The sequence below is a fragment of the Corythoichthys intestinalis genome, chromosome 8 (assembly GCF_030265065.1).
Source record: "Corythoichthys intestinalis isolate RoL2023-P3 chromosome 8, ASM3026506v1, whole genome shotgun sequence".
Classification (NCBI taxonomy): Eukaryota; Metazoa; Chordata; class Actinopteri; order Syngnathiformes; family Syngnathidae; genus Corythoichthys; species Corythoichthys intestinalis.
The window spans coordinates 5,310,841-5,323,430 of NC_080402.1; the positions used below are offsets into that span (position 1 = coordinate 5,310,841).

General features: G+C 40.5%; 1 protein-coding gene across 7 annotated transcripts in view; it reads right to left on the reverse strand.

Moving 5' to 3' along the window:
- Positions 1-12,590, reverse strand: part of inpp4b (inositol polyphosphate-4-phosphatase type II B) — a 501,746-nt gene that overhangs the window by 367,636 nt on the left and 121,520 nt on the right. The window lies entirely within an intron of this gene.

Sequence of the window (12,590 nt, forward strand, 5' to 3'; positions counted from 1 at the left end):
GCATTGCCATCGATACAAAAAGTTTTATACCCCGCAACACTCCCGGAAAAACTGGAAGTGGAAGTACTGTAAAAAGTATGTACTGTAAAACGTTTGAAACTTTTTTTCAAATAAAAAAAACCCAAAAACTTTTCCAGTATCGGATCGGGAACCTCTGACCCAAAATTTTATTAAAGATACACGATAATATCGGTCGCCGATAATTATCGGCCGATAATGACAATTATGACGTCACACAGATATTCCAGATAATAAAAAAATTCAACCGATAATGCAATCCGATAATTATATACTTGATTTAGCCTCCAAACGTGCTCAACCGAAGAATTCAGCACGTCGCCTCCTCAACCCCTCCCCTCTCTGAAGCCCCTGAGGGAGGAGGGGTTGAGGAGGCGGAGTTACACGACAAGAAATAGTTGAATATTATGGCTGTTACTAAAAAAACGATGCTCTCGCCATCTGCGAAACATGTACCGCAGAAGTTCCACGAGGCCGAAAGAAAGCGCCCCCATTCAAAACTACAAACTATATATGTATATACAGTGCCTTGCAAAAGTATTCGGCCCCCTTGAACCTTGCAACCTTTCGCCACATTTCAGGCTTCAAACATAAAGATATAAAATTTTAATTTTTTGTCAAGAATCAACAACAAGTGGGACACAATCGTGAAGTGGAACAAAATTTATTGGATAATTTAAACTTTTTTAACAAATAAAAAACTGAAAAGTGGGGCGTGCAATATTATTCGGCCCCCTTGCGTTAATACTTTGTAGCGCCACCTTTTGCTCCAATTACAGCTGCAAGTCGCTTGGGGTATGTTTCTATCAGTTTTGCACATTGAGAGACTGACATTCTTGCCCATTCTTCCTTGCAAAACAGCTCGAGCTCAGTGAGGTTGGATGGAGAGTGTTTGTGAACAGCAGTCTTCAGCTCTTTCCACAGATTCTCGATTGGATTCAGGTCTGGACTTTGACTTGGCCATTCTAACACCTGGATACGTTTATTTTTGAACCATTCCATTGTAGATTTGGCTTTATGTTTTGGATCATTGTCCTGTTGGAAGATAAATCTCCATCCCAGTCTCAGGTCTTGTGCAGATACCAACAGGTTTTCTTCCAGAATGTTCCTGTATTTGGCTGCATCCATCTTCCCGTCAATTTTAACCATCTTCCCTGTCCCTGCTGAAGAAAAGCAGGCCCAAACCATGATGCTGCCACCACCATGTTTGACAGTGGGGATGGTGTGTTCAGGGTGATGAGCTGTGTTGCTTTTACGCCAAACATATCGTTTTGCATTGTGGCCAAAAAGTTCCATTTTGGTTTCATCTGACCAGAGCACCTTCTTCCACATGTTTGGTGTGTCTCCCAGGTGGCTTGTGGCAAACTTTAAACGAGACTTTTTATGGATATCTTTGAGAAATGGCTTTCTTCTTGCCACTCTTCCATAAAGGCCAGATTTGTGCAGTGTACGACTGATTGTTGTCCTATGGACAGACTCTCCCACCTCAGCTGTAGATCTCTGCAGTTCGTCCAGAGTGATCATGGGCCTCTTGGCTGCATCTCTGATCAGTTTTCTCCTTGTTTGAGAAGAAAGTTTGGAAGGACGGCCGGGTCTTGGTAGATTTGCAGTGGTCTGATGCTCCTTCCATTTCAATATGATGGCTTGCACAGTGCTCCTTGAGATGTTTAAAGCTTGGGAAATCTTTTTGTATCCAAATCCGGCTTTAAACTTCTCCACAACAGTATCTCGGACCTGCCTGGTGTGTACCTTGGTTTTCATAATGCTCTCTGCACTTTAAACAGAACCCTGAGACTATCACAGAGCAGGTGCATTTATACGGAGACTTGATTACACACAGGTGGATTCTATTTATCATCATCGGTCATTTAGGACAACATTGGATTATTCAGAGATCCTCACTGAACTTCTGGAGTGAGTTTGCTGCACTGAAAGTAAAGGGGCCGAATAATATTGCACGCCCCACTTTTCAGTTTTTTTATTTGTTAAAAAAGTTTAAATCATCCAGTAAATGTTGTTCCACTTCACGATTGTGTCCCACTTGTTGATTCTTGATAAAAAAATTAAATTTCATATCTTTATGTTTGAAGCCTGAAATGTGGCGAAAGGTTGCAAGATTCAAGGGGGCCGAATACTTTTGCAAGGCACTGTATATACATTCAACAGACGGTACATAAAGAAATACAGAACTTATTATAACAATAAATCAACAAGATGTTATATTTTTGGACATCCTCGTTGCTACCCCTGTCTCATCTGGCTAGATGGACCTCTTCTTGTTCCTTTACTCCACTGCATCTTTATGGACTAACTTCGCCTGCTAATTCCCATTAGCGGTCCTGGGGCTTCCTGTCTATCCGTCCTGGTAGTGGATCTCAACTGACTGTGGTACTCCCCAAGGTTTCTCATTTTCTCCCAAAGACTCTAGATTTTTTGGAGTTTTTCCTTGCTAACATGGAGGGTCTAAGGATGGGGGATACCCAGGACTTGAATTTATTTATTCATCTTTGTTGCTTCATTTGCTGTTTCTGATTGTGTATCATATTGCCTCTGCAAAGCCCTTTGAGACAACGTTGTTGTGATCCAGAGCTATACAAATAAAATTGAATTGAAAAGTGAATAAAAAAATCTTTGAACCTGAAAATGTCAACTTAGGAAAGAAAAAAAAAAAAAAAAAAATATATATATATATATATATATATATATATATATTTTCGCTTTTGAAAGATTCAAGAAACATTGTATTTCAATGGTTTCTTTTTTTTTCAGATGACAAGACTTTTGGCCTTGATTTAGCACCATACAACAGTAGCTCACCAATAATCAAGTGCGAAGTGTACGAAAAATGCAATGTAAAACATGTTTGAAATAAAATGCTACAAGTGTATGACTAATTTGATAATCGGCCAATGTGTAGTCAATTATCGGTCTAGCTCTATTTTTAACGTAAATGTTCTCCTTTTATTAACTGCCACAACACATACACTATGCCTCAGATGGCAGTGGATGAGTTAAATTTGAAGGGATGCCTAAGGATCAGCAATACATGGTGATGCTATTTGATATTTACCTGAATAAATAAAAGTTGAGCGCCATATTTTTTAATAAAATATAATATATGAAAGAGTTTGGAGCTCATCATAATTTGACACATAAGAACATATTTGAATAAGAGACAAGTGTGCAAACATCATTAGATTATAAAAATAATTCATCTCGTATATAAGACCCTTTTATAAAGTGATATCGGAGGGAAGAGCGAACAAGCGAATAACAAAATTACAGTGAAGTGCTTGGTCTAGGCTTTGAGCGTGGCAGTGCTGATTAAAACAGGTGAGTATTATTTTTATTTTTGTTGTTGTTTTTTTTATGCTGCATGCATGTGGCTCTTTAGCACTGACCTAGCAGCCCTATGGAGCTTTTTAAATAATGATTGAAAAAGGAAAAAGATGAAGGAAATATATTTTTTGTTTGAAAGTGCCTGTGACACGAAAAAACATGTTTATTTCATAATACACGCGGTATTTTATGCTCCTGAATGAAATTGACCACTTGGATGTGTGAAGTAGGGCTGCAGCTATCGAATATTTTAGTAGCCGATTAATCGATGGACTAGTTAGTTCGAATAATCGAGTAATCGGATAAGGAACATGAAAAATTTGGCTCTCAAACGGCTCTTTTAACTTTATCTTTTCTTTTAAATATTTATGACAAATTTAGCATACATTTTGATAAATGACTTGCTGAACTAAATATTGCACTCTACCGACTGCAAATAGCAACAATTACCAAGCAAAGAAAAGGGTTTTTACTTATTTTATTGAACATTAAACAGGCTCTAAACAATAAACAAGCAACAAAATTAAACTTTAACCAACAACAATCAAACATGCTGCGTCATAACAAAAATAGTGAGCACGAACTGCAACAGCAGCACGAACAAAACAAACATAAGCTACTCCTTGCTTTATTTTAAAATTGAATTCAAGAAAACTAAATACTTCAACTTGGAGGGGCTGATCTGGCTCCTTTTCTCAGTAATTATTTGTCCAGTCTAATTTTTTTCTAGCTGGACAGTAGGATGAACTATCCCTCATGTGCCTGTCGAGGTTATTAGTTGACCCTCCTCGAAAGGACCGTTTAAGTTTGCAGACACGGCATTCTGCCCTATAGACCCCACTCACATGACATCACAACCACGCCTCCGCGCCATATTGTCCGTCAGGTCGTCGTGTTTACGCGTTACCGCTCCGTGAATTCCTCCTATTATGGCGTGTTTTTCTGCTCGTTAACATTAATAATCAAAATGGTGAAGGCATGTGTGGCGGTTGGTTGCAATAACAGAGAAGATAGACGGAGAGACTTGAAGTTCTACCGTATTCCGAGAGACCCGGAGAGGAGAGCGAAATGGACTGCTGCAATTCGACGAGAAAACTGGGCTCCAAACGATTACCACGGATTATGTAGTAGTCATTTTATATCTGGTAAGATGCATTTAATATACAGTGCCTTGCAAAAGTATTCGGCCCCCTTGAATCTTGCAACCTTTCGCCACATTTCAGGCTTCAAACAAAAAGATATGAAATTTAATTTTTTTGTCAAGAATCAACAACAAGTGGGACACAATTGTGAAGTGGAACAACATTTATTGGATAATTAAAACTTTTTTTAACAAATAAAAAACTGAAAAGTGGGGCAACCAAGAGGCCCATGATCACCCTGGATGAACTGCAGAAATCTACAGCTGAGGTGGGAGAGTCTGTCCATAGGACAACAATCAGTCGTACACTGCACAAATCTGGCCTTTATGGAAGAGTGGCAAGAAGAAAGCCATTTCTCAAAGATATCAAAGATAAGAAGGTGCTCTGGTCAGATGAAACCAAAATTGAACTTTTTGGCCACAATGCAAAACGATATGTTTGGCGTAAATGCAACACAGCTCATCACCCTGAACACACCATCCCCACTGTCAAACATGGTGGTGGCAGCATCATGGCTTGGGCCTGCTTTTCTTCAGCAGGGACAGGGAAGATGGTTAAAATTGACGGGAAGATGGATGCAGCCAAATACAGGAACATTCTGGAAGAAAACCTGTTGCTATCTGCACAAGACCTGAGACTGGGACGGAGATTTATCTTCCAACAGGACAATGATCCAAAACATAAAGCCAAATCTACAATGGAATGGTTCAAAAATAAATGTAGCCAGGTGTTAGAATGGCCAAGTCAAAGTCTAGACCTGAATCCAATCGAGAATCTGTGGAAAGAGCTGAAGACTGCTGTTCACAAACACTCTCCATCCAACCTCACTGAGCTCGAGCTGTTTTGCAAGGAAGAATAGGCAAGAATGTCAGTCTCTCGATGTGCAAAACTGATAGAAACATACCCCAAGCGACTTGCAGCTGTAATTGGAGCAAAAGGTGGCGCTACAAAGTATTAACGCAAGGGGGCCGAATAATATTGCACGCCCCACTTTTCAGTTTTTTATTTGTTAAAAAAGTTTAAATTATCCAATAAATTTTGATCCACTTCACGATTGTGTCCCACTTGTTGTTGATTCTTGACAAAAAATTAAAATTTTATATCTTTATGTTTGAAGCCTGAAATGTGGCGAAAGGTTGCAAGGTTCAAGGGAGCCGAATACTTTTGCAAGGCACTGTATATTTAGAGGGTTTTGGGCTGACTACCCCAATTAAGATCATTGCGAGGCTAATCGCCGACAACATACAGTTAATATTTAGCTGGTACCAAGTGAAAGAAGCTGGCCTCGTCTACGGATCATCAGTTAAACAGGTGTGTCCAAACCTTTTGCAAAGGGGGCCAGATTTGGTGTGGTAAAAATGCGGGGGGCCACCTTGGCTGATTTACATAGAACAATATATTTAAACAATTTTTAGCAAGCCCTTCTGTGCGTCACATTTGCTTTATTTATTTATTTTTTTAATTCATAATTTAAACAATCTCGTCTTTGTGGCGTTCTCTTTCGACACTCGGGCTCTTGCGAAGTACTGCTGCTGTGAAATTAAACTAGCTACAAGTTGCTATAATTTCTCGCTGCGTATCTTCCCTGTAATGTTGTCGTACATGTCAGCGTGTCTTGTTCGGTAATATCATTATCGCGTCACATCGAACTCTTTGAAAACAGCGACTGTCTCTTTGCAAATGAGGCAGACACAGTTGTTGCGTGTTTTATTGAAGAAATAGTTCAATATCCACCTATCCTTGAAGCGTCGGCCATAGCAGTCAACATTTTTTTTAATTGATTTGTCGCCATTTTAGAAAATTGGAAGTAAAGGGTCACACAGGGTAATGTTGCTTAGAGTGCTGCTCTTAAAGTTTTTCAAACTTTGGTGAGAATAGGCACAATATGGCGGCCGGATACAGCGACACGTCATTCTGTGACATTGGTGAGTAGGGTCTACAGACCCCACGGCCATATTGTCCGTCATTGTTTATCCGTATTCTCAATGGTTTCAATTTGTTGTGCAATTTATAGTGCAATTCATGGAAGCCCCGGTGCTTTCAGACACTGTAAACTCATTGTATGTGTTGCATAAAAGGCGTTATGTGGAAAAGCTTCGGTCGATCCATTCCCCAGATCCATATTTGATGCCTAAATCGTTATTTTTCGACCCGCTGTCTCCGCCGTCTCTGCCTGACATCTGCTACCCTGATATTTACAACTATCTTGTCCACAGAAACAGCGTATTCTCACGAAAGTTTGAAAAACTAAGCAACATTACCCCGTGTGACCCTTTACTTTCAATTTTCTGAAATGGCGACAATTAAAAAAAAAAAAAAAAAAAAAGTTGACTGCGATGGCCGACGCTTCAAGGATAGGTGGATATTGGACTATTTCTTCAATAAAATACGCAACAACTGTGTCTGCCTCATTTGCAAAGAGACAGTCGCTGTTTTCTGAGAGTTCGATGTGATGCGATATTAACAAACAAGACAAGCTAACATGTACAACATTACAGGTTTTACTGACTGACTATGCCATTTCTGTTTGTTACCTGGGTCTTTCCTTTGGAAAGGCCAAGGTAATGCTGTTCTGCAACTTTATTCTTATTATATCAACATCTTATTCTCCGCGTTTTTTCGGCGCGCCGCACAGCCCAAACCGTAGCCCCGATTGGCACTGTTCAAGTATCGGCACGACCGGAATTTTCGCACAACGATGGGAATTTTTCAGACGGCCCCGAAAAATTTTCCATTCGCCCGTAAACGGCAATTTTCCGAAAAAAAAGTTTCAAAATGTGTCTAGTCCTACAATTTTTGACCAAATCACATAATTTGGATATCAAAAATTCCGGGACAGTGAGGGAAAGACCCAGGTGTAATTTCTCCCGAAATTGCAGTTTCTAGTTATTTATAATGTTTTGTGTTTGTCACTGAATAAACAGGTCAGTTTCTTGTTACCGACCGTTGTGTGTTATTCAAACTCACCTAATTCAGCTGGCTACTTGTTATCAAGAGTACTAAAACCTTTTTCATTTCAACATGAGTCTGACAACTAAGTAAAGAGGCTAAATAACTTTAAACACATGCTCAGATAGGTCGGTATCGGCCAGTATCGGTATCGGATCGGAAGTGCAAAACAATATCGGTATCGGATCGGAAGCGCAAAACCTGGATCGGGACATCCCTACTCCATATCACAAGAGCATAGAAGGAAGACATCTAGGTTTCGAATTCAAACCATCTTTCATCTAGCTGTGTTGAAAGCGTTAAAAATGTTTGAAAAAAAGTTTTTAAGCACATATTCTCCCATTCTTTGTGAATTAAGGATTCATATGTCAGAAAATTATTTTATGGGAATAGAAGAAAAACTATTTACTTAGTTTTTCCATGCTTTCTGCAGACATTAGCATTGGCTGTGAGAATCATTTCTCATTCATGTTATTAAATAAAAGATCAAAACATCGTTAAAACGATGAATAAGTAGAATTGTAAATATTTGACTTATCTCTATGCTGATCAAATTATTAAACTCATTTAAAAGTTCCGAGAACATATTTGGATATTAGAAGAGTCTGTAAACACTTTTAGTTCAAAGGATTACGTGCTATAAAAGCAGACTTTTCAATCAAGTCATCATTGGAGGGACGACAGTGAAGTAGACGAAACGACCACAAACTGCTGAGTACAACACGATGAAGGTCTTGGTTTTGGTTTTGAGCCTCGCCCTGCTGCTTACAGTTAGTGAGTATACTTTTCTTGCTTCATTTTCAGTCTTCATATGAAAATCACGTTAACATTTCAAGAGACAAAAGACTTAGTATATTTGGGTGTCCAATATCACCCGTGGGGATTATTCTGCATGTTCAGAAAATTGCAGTTGGGTAATGCGGAGGTGCTCCCTGCTGCCATACCACGCACCCCTTCCAGCCCGGGCGTGGGGTGGTGGGATGCGCCTCTGTCCCCTTTGGCCTGTCTCTGGCCCCCGTTCATCCCTCTTGGGCTGTGGCGGCTGCCGCTGCCCTTCTATCGGCGAGGTCTCCTGGGGACCGAGGGTAAGGCTTGTTGTCCCCTGCCGGCTGGGTGGGTATCCCTTGGTCTCCGGCACTCAGTGTGGTGCCTAGTAGGCCTGAACGATATTGGAAAAAACTATTGTTGCGATTTTTGGGGGGTTTGCGATATATTGCGATATTAAAAAAAATATATATATATTGAAAGAAATTTTCACTAGATGGCTTGAATAGCTGTTTGGAAAGACTTTGGATGACTCACCATCACCACAGTGTACAGTGATCCCTCGTTTTTCGCGGTTAATGGGGACTAGAACCCGCCGCGATAAGTGAAAAACCGCGAAGTAGCGCACCCCCCCCCCACCCCCCATTTAAAAAATTTTTTTTTTTTGTGTGTGCTCAATGTATTTATTCAGATTTTGCATTGGAAAGAGATACATATAAGACATGTTTTTTTCTCACTTTCCCCCCAAGGTGATTTAAAAAATGTATATAAATAAATGGTTTTTAAGGCAAGGCAAGGCAAATTTATTTATATAGCACAATTCAACACAAGGTAATTCAAAGTGCTTTACATCACATGAAGACCATAAAAATCACATTTAAATCAACACAACGTAAAAACCAAGACAAAAGATCGCATTTAATCACAGAATAAAAATAAATAAAAATTAAACAAAAATAAAAATAAAACAAAAACTACGACTACTACTAATAATTGAAATCAGCAATGGAGGTAAGCACAAGAGGAATAGAAAGCAGATAGATTGAAATATATAGACAGTTATGGATATGCAGTGCTAAACAAAAGCGTTTTTAGCCCTGATTTAAAGGAGCTAACAGTTTGAGCATACTTCAGACGTTCGGGTAACTTGTTCCAGAGGTGAAGAGCATTATTTAAGCACTTCAAATGTCATAATTATGATCAGTTTTAAACATAAACTGTCCAACCAAATCATTTTTGAACAAGAATAAAGTACTGTAGTAGATAAATGCTTGGCTTTATTAAATGCTTCTGTTTATCTACCTTAGCTGTGACTCTTGGAGTGATATAGAAATTTCAAGAATCCTCATGATCACTTCTGGCATTTATAAGTCTCCAATGTCTCAACACACATTCATTCCAGCGCGGCTTCCTTGCAGAATCTGTTTAACAAGTTAAACGATGATTGACAGATGCCCGTGTGAAGTCTGCTTCTTTGGCCAGATCAAAGCCATCGTTAACTTTAATAAGCAAGTGCCGCAGTGACTGAGAGGAACAAAGGCCTGGGAGAGCGAGGGTGTGAGGCTGTGCGCAGATCAGAAAGCAAAGCTTATATGGATTAAAAAAAATAAAAACTATCGCACGTGCTTGCGATGGGACTATCGCGCACGTGCACATCGCGATGGCGATGTTTAAACGATAAATCGTTCAGGCTTAGTGCCTAGCGAGTGTGGCACGTCCCTCCCCCCTCAACTCCGGCAAATCTCTGGCAAATGGGCAACTGCCATGTCCCCAGGACCCAGGGCGCGTCTCCCAGACCATCCATACCCCCCTGTACCAGCCCTCAAGGAAAGAATGAGGAGCTGTGTCACCACCCCTCATGCCTGCCCCCACCACCCACCCACCCAACCGGGCCCCCAGCCAACACTGCAACCCCCTGCCTGACACAGCCCACAGTAGGATTCCCATTGCCCACTAGGCACCTAGTGGGCACCTCCGATGCTTAGCCGGCGAACCCCACCGAGGTCCAAGGAGGACGCCCAGGCGGAAAGGGGAGAGGAAGGCGGAAGCAGGAGAATTCCAAGAGGTGAAGTGGGACCAGAGCCCCACTTGAGGTTGTATGAATAAATGAATCAGACAAGTGTGTCTTGCTTGCAAAGCTAAAGACTTCCTCCCAAATCCCAAAAGCATGCAAGATGGGCTGATTTAATGCTCAAAGTTCTCTCTAGATATGACTGAGTTTGACTCGTTTGTCTGCAGTATATGTGCCTTGCAATTAGCTGGCAACCAGTCCAGGGTGTACCCTGAATCCTACCCATAGTTAACTAGGATAGGCTCCAGCACCCTTGCAAACTTCGTGAGGATAGGCGATACAGAAAATGAGAAGATTTATGTGAATAAGTCAACTCTTTGTCTCAATGCACTGGAAGTATACTTGTGACAAACTCATTTCAATTCACCGATATATTATGGGTAAAATGTACCAAGTTTAACCTGTTCTACCTCCATCCTTAGGTGATGCTCTCAAATGCAAGAAGTGTTTATTTAGGAAATGTGACAAGGAGGAAACATGCGATGCTGGTGAAGTGTGCGGAGTCAAGAAACTCTTTGGCAGTAAGTTCTTGTCGTGTGCCTTAATGTAAAAGAAAAAACTTTGAAGGCACCCAGTGCTAGTTGTAGCAAAGCAGCCCCGAAGTACTACAGTCAAATTGCTCTCTTTGTCTCCAGAATTCCCTATACAGCGCTGCGTGAACAAACGTATGTGCAAACCCCTTTTTATGAACAGAATCGCCAGAGGAAAGTGCTGCGAGACCGACCTCTGCAACACCGCATAATCCACAAGAGCATGGAAGGAAGACATCCGAGTTTAGCATTCAAACCATCTTCCTTTTCGCTGTGATTAAAGGATTAAAAAAAGGTTCATTACATTCTGCTTTTCTTGCTTCATATGAAAATAATGTTGACATTTCATGAGACAAGCTACAGATGAATTCCTTTTTCTTTATTTGGAATGGTTTAGCTTCTTGTGCTTCTTATGTTTATGAGAATAGGGAAAAATGGAAAATTCAGCAAAACTATCAAGGGTTTAGGTATAGTATATATAGTGCAGTAGAGACTTTTTATTCCTAACCCAATACTGAATTAATATTGACTAATTTGATTCACTCCATTTAAAATGTGCATAAGTGAATATTTTTATATACAGTGCCTTGCAAAAGTATTCGGCCCCCTTGAACCTTGCAACCTTTCGCCACATTTCAGGCTTCAAACATAAAGATATAAAATTTTAATTTTTTGTCAAGAATCAACAACAAGTGGGACACAATCGTGAAGTGGAACAAAATTTATTGGATAATTTAAACTTTTTTAACAAATAAAAAACTGAAAAGTGGGGCGTGCAATATTATTCGGCCCCCTTGCGTTAATACTTTGTAGCGCCACCTTTTGCTCCAATTACAGCTGCAAGTCGCTTGGGGTATGTTTCTATCAGTTTTGCACATCGAGAGACTGACATTCTTGCCCATTCTTCCTTGCAAAATAGCTCGAGCTCAGTGAGGTTGGATGGAGAGTGTTTGTGAACAGCAGTCTTCAGCTCTTTCCACAGATTCTCGATTGGATTCAGGTCTGGACTTTGACTCGGCCATTCTAACACCTGGATATGTTTATTTTTGAACCATTCCATTGAAGATTTGGCTTTATGTTTCGGATCATTGTCCTGTTGGAAGATAAATCTCCGTCCCAGTCTCAGGTCTTGTGCAGATACCAACAGGTTTTCTTCCAGAATGTTCCTGTATTTGGCTGCATCCATCTTCCTGTCAATTTTAACCATCTTCCCTGTCCCTGCTGAAGAAAAGCAGGCCCAAACCATGATGCTGCCACCACCATGTTTGACAGTGGGGATGGTGTGTTTTTACGCCAAACATATCGTTTTGCATTGTGGCCAAAAAGTTCAATTTTGGTTTCATCTGACCAGAGCACCTTCTTCCACATGTTTGGTGTGTCTCCCAGGTGGCTTGTGGCAAACTTTAAACGAGACTTTTTATGGATATCTTTGAGAAATGGCTTTCTTCTTGCCACTCTTCCATAAAGGCCAGATTTGTGCAGTGTACGACTGATTGTTGTCCTATGGACAGACTCTCCCACCTCAGCTGTAGATCTCTGCAGTTCATCCAGAGTGATCATTGGCCTCTTGGTTGCATCTCTGATCAGTTTTCTCCTCGTTTGAGAAGAAAGTTTGGAAGGACGGCCGGGTCTTGGTAGATTTGCAGTGGTCTGATGCTCCTTCCATTTCAATATGATGGCTTGCACAGTGCTCCTTCAGATGTTTAAAGCTTGGGAAATCTTTTTGTATCCAAATCCGGCTTTAGACTTCTCCACAACAGTATTTCGGACCTGCCT